Source organism: Takifugu rubripes, chromosome 10 (genome assembly GCF_901000725.2).
Source record: "Takifugu rubripes chromosome 10, fTakRub1.2, whole genome shotgun sequence".
Lineage (NCBI taxonomy): Eukaryota > Metazoa > Chordata > Actinopteri > Tetraodontiformes > Tetraodontidae > Takifugu > Takifugu rubripes.
The window spans coordinates 2645573-2655085 of NC_042294.1; the positions used below are offsets into that span (position 1 = coordinate 2645573).

A 9513-nucleotide genomic window follows, 5' to 3' on the forward strand; every position below is an offset into this window, starting at 1 on the left:
TCAATCCATGTCCCCCATGTAGTGAGTAGTGAACAGGGAACGAGGGTGTGGAGTCGGAAACAGCCGTTGTGCCTTTAAAGATGAGCCACAGGTGAGATGGATCTCCATGATGAGATGGGAGGGAAAGAGGTCGGGAGAACCTGGGAAGAGTGAGGGCCAGAACAATATATATTCTCCTTTGGAACAGTGCAAACCTGAGAGGTTGGAATTGTGGTAATTACATATTACTATCATTTTTTAACCTGTAACTAAATTAAATATTTACAGATCATGCCTTTGATTAACCTTTCAGACTGGTTTCACTTATAACCTTATAAAAGTTTCCCTTCTTTATTTAGATTAAGCCGCTGCAGTTTATCAGAGATCAGCTGTGACTCTCTGGCCTCGGCGCTGAGGTCCAATCCCTCCCATCTCAGAGAACTGGACCTGAGTCAGAACCAGCTGCAGGATTCAGGAGTGAAGCTGCTCTGTGGTTTTCTCCACTTTCCAAACTGCCGACTGGAAACTCTGAGGTAAACACCATTCTCAAAAATGTCCATTATTCCATCCGAGGGTCCTCACACTTTCTGAGTGTGTGTGTTGTGCCCAGTTCCTTCAGGAGGGAGGGCCACACGGGGACCACTTATTCATGATAAATTGATTTAAGGACAATGAAAAAGCCGACAGATGGTAACCAAAATTAGACAAAACTAGGTGAGGGTGCCTGGTAGACACCAGCCAACGAGGAGGGAGATGGTGAGGGGGACAGGAAGTCATCTAAGACAGGTTGTGCCTTTAAAGATGAGCCACAGGTGAGATGGATCTCCATGATGAGATGGGAGGGAAAGAGGTCGGGAGAACCTGGGAAGAGTGAGGGCCAGAACAATATATATTCTCCTTTGGAACGTTCAACAGTGCAAACCTGAGAGATTGTAACTGTGGTAATTACATATTACATATCATTTTTTAACCTGTAACTAAATTAAATATTTACAGATCATGCCTTTGATTAAACTTTCAGATTAATACTGGTTTCACTTATAACCTTATAAAAGTTTCCCTTCTTTATTTAGATTATGGAGCTGCAGTTTATCAGAGATCAGCTGTGACTCTCTGGCCTCGGCGCTGAGGTCCAATCCCTCCCATCTGAGAGAACTGGACCTGAGTGAGAACCAGCTGCCGGATTCAGGAGTGAAGCTGCTGTCTGCTCTCCTAGAGAATCCACACTATGGGCTGGAGACATTGAGTCAGTAGCTGGTTGAAGCCAGTCAACTCCCGCTCATCTGCTGCATCACTCACTGACCACTGGTGAAGAGCATCTGTGGAAACATCTGCCGTCTACTCCGTCCATGGATGAAAAATTCATTTTTTAAAAATCGGTGGTGGACTTTCAGGAGATCAGTCGATGGTCGACAAAGCAGAAGCAGCTTCGCCTTGAAGTTAAATTAGTTCCTGGTATCACACAATGCATCTTTATAAAGTTCTAAATGGATCCTCGACCACTCTTATAGGCATGAAAACATTCTCTTAATTGTCTCTTCAAATGTATTTATTATACGTCATTATTTACCGTTACTATTTACCGTTACTATTACTATTATACTATTACTGATTAGTAAGTAGTAGTCGTTCTTGTTGCGCATGTGTTTAATGATGTAGTGGCTCCATCCACAGCCGGCTTGATCTCTGCGTACAGCTGATGGCTCCTTCCTCTTCTTGTGGTTTCACAGCTCCACACAGACACCAAAGCTCAGAACTCAAATGAAGCTACTGATGCTTCTATATCTCATGTGTTTAAATGTTTCTGGAAACGTACTCGCAGCGCTGAGCCTCCAGCGCACCTGCAGCTCGTTACGCCTAAATCAGGAAGACAATCGTTAACAGCAAACGAAATAATTAAAATAAAAAGATTGAGCTTAGAATAAGCAAGGGATTGCGCAGTACACAGTCACAAATTCTCAATTTAATTTTTATACTTTTTTTGTGATTTTAGATTTGATATTTTCTTAATTTGAAACTTTACTGTGTTTACTTGTAACATGTGTTTATCTGCTTTGTGTTATGTGACTGAGGATCAAAACATTTTTACATGTATTTTTTGGCAAAAGGTAAAAAATACATTTGTGTAATTCTAATAGTTTAATATCATACTGTCGAAATGACATTTTGGGTAGAAATAAAGTTGATGAGTCCTTATATTTTCTGTTAAGTTTAAATGTATTTTTTATTTGACTCTTTATTTGCATATTTGAATGAAACTTGAACGCAAAGTTGTCTGCTCCTTTGTTTACTTCCGGTTCCTGTCGCTAGTTTCCGGTTTCGTGAGCTAACTCTCGCTAGCTTGTCAGCGCAGCATCAGCGAGTCTCCAGCCCGGACGCGGCTCCTTCGTGCGTCCACAGAGGCTCCGTCTGTCTCCTACTGACTTGTATCTCTACATTTTGTCGTCGCTGCTGGTTGTCAAACGTTTGCTGGAACTTGTGGCGCTCGGCTGCCGGCGACGGCAACTATATCTGTTTTAAAGAAGCGGAGGAGACCGCGGAGGAGGTTCCGAGGATGAACCCTCAGTGCGCCCGCTGTGGGAAGATCGTCTACCCGACAGAGGAAGTGAGCTGCCTGGACACCGTGAGCTGGATGACCCGGAGAAGCGTCCTGTTCGTCCGTTTTTGCGAGGATGACAGAAACGGGAACCTCTGGGCAGGTCCTGTGAAGTTGGACACGACGGTGATTGAGAAGTGGAAGGAAAACGACCCTTAAATAGCTTTTTAGGACTTAAATGGCAGATATCACAGAAAAAGAGCTCATCAATAACTGTAAATGAGCCAGACTTGCTGGTCAAACCAGGCTTTTGTAGGAAATCTGGCTTCCTTTTAAGTTTTTTAAATTTCTTTAAACTCTTAGAACACAGAGGAACTCTTGTATTGGGGGCAGAAAAGGTACATTTTTACCTGGTAAAATTCAGTCAAAAGAGCACTAAAAGCATGAATAAACTGAATCATGTAGATTCTAATGACATAAGCTGGAGCTCCTCCAGTTACAGCCCATAATGAGACTGCAACTGTTTCTGTGAAAGTGAACTTTTATACAGTTTACATTCTGCAGATTTCTGTCAAATTTCAATGCAAACATTCATGTTAATCGATATAATAGAAATCTGTTACACATCATGGATCAGTCAGTAATCTTGGACAACAGCAACGTTTAATCCTGGATCACTGCTCCATATATTTAAATGAACAAAGACGGCTGATACTGATTTAAGACAGAATTTGTGCATTTTGATGATCACATTCATCGGATTTTTAACCACTGATGGAAATTTACTGATTCATTTAAATCAGGGGTGTCAAAGTCAAATGGGCGGAGGGCCAAATAAAAAATGTAGATCCAAGCCGAGGGCCAGACTGATCCAATGTTCATTGGAAAATTTTAAAATCACCGCATATATTCTAGTGAACCAAATTGAACCAACTGAAAACCTAACAAATATTTTACAATATGATCAGATAAATAAAGCAATAGTTTCTTATGGCTCTGTCAGTCATTTTTAATTTTCAAGAGGCACAAAAGACAAATTTGCTTTCTATAAAAATCCCCATAACATGAACATTAAATGAATGAAGCGGTATTATTCAAGGCACCATCAGTAGATTTTCTCATTAAGCAAAAGTGGGCTAAATTTACTGTTTAAATTATAACAGCAATTTTCTATCATTCACTCAACTGAAATATTTTTAGAACATAATTGGATTGAAACACAATAACATAAAGTGCAAAAATCTATGAACCAAAAACAACACTTTCTTCAAGGAAAAGGCACATGTGCAGTGAAAAATATTTAACTTTTAAACTTGAGCTGAGTAATAATTGTAAATGTGTTATTGCACCTTAATGTTCACTTGTTTGAGGCTGATACTTGGTGGTGTCTCATCTTTTGGACGAGTTCATCAATGTTGGGGGTCCGGCTCTGAGCTGAGGAACTCCTCACAATTGAGTGAAGGTGTTCAGCAGGAAGTCCACTTCTGTGTGATGTTTTGTTCAGCTTCATCAAAGAAAGCAGTTGTTCCCGCAGGTCTGTGCTGCCAAACACAGCCTGGATGTGTGTCGGGGAGGAAACGGGCAAACTCCGCAGCACCCACTGCCCCATGTGTTGCCTTCAGGGCATCACTGTATTGGAGCTCAATCACCTCCATTTGGAGCTTTGGTGCTGAGCTTTCCACCTCAACCTCAAACGGACGGCTGAGCAGTTCAAACCTGCTTTTTGGTGCTTTTAAGTCAGTGACTCGGCGTGGGAAGTCAGCGGCGAGAACACTCATTTAATCAGCAAACTGTGCTCGGGAACACGCTGGTAGAGAGCTTCTCTTTCAGGGTCTGGCAGCTGGGAAAGTGGCTCAAGTTTCCTTTGTGCATCTGTGCCTCCCACAGAGTCCGTTTGGTTTTAAAGGCCTTCACTGTACTGTACATATCAGAGGGGACACCACCCCGACCCTGCAGCTGCAGCTTCATTGCATTCAGATGACTCGGAATGTCCCACAGAAAAGCCGTTTCACACAAGAACCTTTGGTCTGGGAGCTGAGTCGTGTCTTTCCCTTTGCTGTCCAAGAACATCCGATCTCCTCAGGAAGCTGGAAACATCTGTGCAGCACCTTTCCCTGGCTTAGCCATCGCACCTCAGTGTGATGGGGCAAATCACCATGCTGCGTTTCCCACTGGCTCAGAAACACCTTGAACTGGCGCTGAATTAAACCTTCGGCTCTGATAAAGTTCACTGCGTGCGTGATGGTGAACATTCCATGTTCCATGTCCAGGGCTTCAGCACACAACGATTCCAGGTGTATGATGCAATGATGAGCTGTCAGTTCAGCCGTAACGTTTTCCTCCTGCATCTTCTCCCGTATCTTGGCCACCAGTCCACTCCTGTGTCCACACATGGCAGGTGCTCCGTCTGTTGTCCAACCCACCAGTTTTTCCCGAGGCAGCTCCATCTCATTTCCACATCTTGACACCTCTTCATACAAATCCTGTCCTGTGGTTGTGCCGTGCCCAGGACGTAACGCCAGAAACTCCTCTGTCACGTTGAGGCTGGAGTCCCCTCTAATGTCGCTGCTCTCATCCACAGCCAGGGAAGATGCCATGAAATCTTTCCCCTTTTTCTCCAGCTGCTCTTTTAGATTGAGGGACAACAATGGTGTTTCTGCTCAGGCTCCCGTTTCAAAAGAGTTGCCTTTTGTCTGGGCAAACTTGGTCACAAACTTTAAGCATGCAGTGTTTGATGAAATCCCCCTCTGGAAATGGCCGGGCTGATTGAGCGATCTCTTCTGCCAGAATCAAACTGGCCTTGACAGCAGCCTGGCTTTGAGATTTGGCTTTTCTGAACAGAGCCTGTCCAGATTTGAGGCCTGGTTTTAATTCCTCAACCTTCTGTAGCTTTTGTTCCATGTCCATATTCTTGTCTTTGTCCACGTGTTTAGCTTCATGATGCCATCTCAGATGATATTCTTTCATTACCGCCACCCTTTCTCCACACAGAAGACACCCAGGTTTCCCAGCTGCCTCCGTGAACATGTACTCCCACTCCCACCTTGTTTGAACCCCCGGTTCTCAGTGTCCACCTTCCGTTTTGCCATTTTATGGGTATCTGAAAGTTAACTTTTGCTGTTATGCTAATGACTACTGATAAATAATTAAATGAAGCCACCTCCCGCTCAGACTGTCACCGTTGCATTGTGGGAAATGTAGTATTGGCCTGTGTAAAACATCTGCAGCCTGCGGGCCGGTTCTAATAATAAATCAATATCATCCCAGGGGCCATAGAAAACCCTCGACCTTGACTCTGACATATGAGCTTTAAATGATTTATTTTGACTCCCATTTATTTGGCTGTTTGGATATCATCTTTGCTAGTGTGTGTGTGTGCACGCGTACGCTCTATGGAACTGGCATAAAGGATGTTAAAATTAGTCTAAATTAGTCTAAATTAAATAAAAATTCATCCATTCATCATTCCGAACAGGCGGTGTTTGATTAGAAACCCTTTCTGAGCTCTGGTGCTCTGAAACATCTCCGCTTCCATTTTCAGCTGTTTTTATTCTCAATAACATCAAATCATCCATCCATCCAAATCGTGGTCCTGTTGGACCACCAAAGGACAAACACTTTCCATTTAGCACGGACAAAAAAAATAAAGCTGTGGGGAGAGTTTGAGGAGTGTTTTTGAGGAACACGCTGCCATATTGGGTCCAAGCTGCTGGGGTTTTTGTTGTTTCCAGGTGAATCGGTGGGCAGCGGCGTTACCGCCTGTCTCTGCCCCCCCCCCCCCCCCCCCCCCTCTCTCCCCGTGGTCGTGGTCACGCCGGGCATCTTTACTGGTCCCGTTTTAAACAGGTTCTGTTGGGAACAGGTGTTCTCCAGAACTGTATTTCAGGCTGCTGTGCTGAAGGGCTGTTTTCAGTAGCAATAGAGCCAGAGTGTGCCTGCTTCATATGAACCCCCCCAGGCCGTGCTTTCCTCCTGGCTGAGCCATAATCAGCTCTGGATGGACTGGTTCACGCTTGGACTGAGTCAAGATTTGATAGCTTGACTGATTCTTACAGTTTTGGATCAAACCCCCATCTGCTGATTCCAGGAGATCTTTAAAGGATCTCAGAGCTTCAGATTTATGAAGCCTGCTCAGCCCCCGGCAGCGCTGATGAAACCATTTCATTCCTTCAAAAAAGCAGAACATGAAGCTCCAGAAAAGGTTTTTGTATCAAGTTTCCAACAGAACGAGGACAAGTGGGTAAAAGCGCCACTTTAAAGCCTCCATGCCTCAGAAAACATCCACCTTTAGGATGCCTGACTTTAGAGGATCATCGGTTCGCTCCGAGCACAAGAACAAACATTTTTAACCTCAGTCCAAGAACATCTGACCTGAAATGATCAAAAACCTTCAGCGTAAAAAGATGGTGGAGAGAAAGCTGCTGGGAGGTTCTCAGAAGAGAAGTGGCATTAAAGCCAGCTGGAAGAGTCCAGCCTGCTTCCTGCTCCTCCAAACAGGCGTCTCCACACCAACACTGAGGGAAACGGGCTTCTGTTCTTCCTTCTTCTCTTCTGACTATTGTGTGTTTGATGAATGCAGCATCCACTCACTGCCCCCCCCCCTCATTTACACTGCTCCTGGTTTCACAATGGTCGTCAAACTGGTTTCACCAGCTTCACATCAGTCGCTCAGAAAGCTCAGATTTGGAGATAGTTGCCTTTTTCGGATTGTCTCGCCCCGAATTTCAGATGGGAAGAATTTTTTTTCTTTTTCATTTGGAAGACAAAATGTTCAACATGATATAAACTGTCTATCTGTATATAAACCAGATCCTCCTGTAATAAAGAACTTAAGGCTGACTGTTGTCACGTGACCTGTCTCCGTCTTTGTCCGATGATGGAACCTGCCTGGAACATCTGGTCCACAGAAAAAGCAAAACAGCTCACAGAACTGGCCCAGTTTAGACCCAAAAATGACAATCAATAAATAGTTTCAGTCATCATCAGAATTCATCAAAAATATTTAAACCAATAAACTACACACAGAAAAATAAAGTTTAGAGCTTAAAGGGAGCGACAGGTGAAGATTTAAAGCTCAACGCAGCTGAAGAAGTTCCAAAAAGGAGAAATATCATGTGATGCTTTACCGCCACCTAGTGGCCACGAGTGGAACTGTAGACAATAGTTAAACGCGCTCCGACACCTTCTGACCTCTGCTGCTCTGAATATACAGTGTGCACGTACGCGCAAACGTGTGTATAAACACTTAATACACGCGTGTACGTGTATGTAGACTTTTTAGTACTTTGGGTTCATATACTTTTTAGTATTTTGCAGATTCGTGTCTGTATATAAACCAGATCCTCCTGTAGTAAAGAACTCAAGGCTGACTGTTGTCACGTGACCTGTCTCCGTCTGTGTCCAATGATGGAACCTGCCTGGAACATCTGGTCCACAGAAAAAGCAAAACAGCTCACAGAACTGGTCCAGTTCAGACCCAAAAATGACAATAAATAATGAAAATGTGACACAGTAGAAAAATGGACGAACTTTCTATTGGTCATTGACAGTTTCACTCATTTTCATCAGAATTCATCAAAAATATTTAAACCAACAAACTACACACAGAACCGCAAAGTTTAGAGCTTAAAGGGAGCGACAGGTGAAGATTTAAAGCTCAACGCAGCTGAAGAAGTTCCAAAAAGGAGAAATATCATGTGATGCTTTACCGCCATCTGGTGGACACTTGTGGAACTGCAGATGGTTAAACTTGCTCCGACACATTCTGACCTCTGCTGCTCCTCCTGGACTCCAGGGCTGCATAAATATGCTGCTTTTACAAGTCTTTCTAAATCTGTGAAGCATCATAAATCTTATTTATTTTTTTAACTAAGTTAATCAGTTTTAATTTAAATGCAAAAACATTTTTATGGCATTAAAATAGCAAAACAACTTTTAATCTTGAACCCTCCCAGAATGCTTTTATAGTAGTGGAATATTAACCCTTTGATGCACAACATATGAACACCCCATCTAATGCACAACATGGGTAAAAAATGACCCGCATTCATTTTCTATGTGTTTTCAGGCTGGGTGAGTGTTTCTTTGCTGTATTTTTAAAAAATCAATTCATTTTATTATTAAATGTCCCAATTATAATTTTAATATCTTGTTTTTGATTAGTACAAGGTCAATGCTTCCATTTTCTGTTCATTATTTTAGGAATAAAATAGATTTTGGATTACTACACCACATGGGTAAAAAATGACCCATTTATCCAAGTGTGATTTTGAATTAAATTACTTCAAACTATAACAATAATTTGTTTCAAATAATCACTTTAGCAATGCTTTAGGCCAAATAATCATACATTTTATCTTTGAAATGTTTTTATTTGTCACACAAACATGATCGTCAAATGTCAACAGCTAGCTAGTTACGGGAGCCGATTGAAAATTTTTCCCTTTCTGACAAGAAATGGAGCTACTTATTCTTCAAATTCAAATTAATTACACAATCAATAATTATGCAGAGTTAGCACATCAGATTTCTTATTAGGTATGATAATTATAGTAAAATAAGACTTAGATGTTTCAGGTCTTCAAATACAATCTTCTCCACAGTGGTAAATACTGTAAATACTGTATGTTACACAAATGTGGGTCTGACCCATGTGGACGAGGGAAAACTTCATGAAGACTGACAAAAGCTATGCTTATTCATAAAGGAAGAACAGAACACTTAATTTGAGGATTTGTGCTAAATAAAACAATTAGAATTTAATGAATAGTTTGATTAATAAATGAGTAAATACATAGATTATAAACATTCAGCTTAGAAACACATGAAATAACATGGGAAATGGTTACGGGTCATTTTAGACCCACGTTGTGCATTAGAGGGGTAGTGATATAAAAAGTGTTTTTATTCAAAATTTAAAAAAGAAAAATATACAAGAAGGATGAATTATGATCAAAAACAAGTTAATTGAGGAATACCTGGAATGCTGAGTAATAAAA

The 9513-nt window shown here is 41.9% G+C and overlaps 1 pseudogene; it reads right to left on the reverse strand.

The window, feature by feature from the left end:
• Positions 1–3872: 3872 nt before the first annotated feature.
• LOC115251240 (general transcription factor II-I repeat domain-containing protein 2-like) lies at positions 3873–5604 on the reverse strand (annotated as a pseudogene).
• Between the last annotated feature and the right edge of the window lie 3909 nt (positions 5605–9513).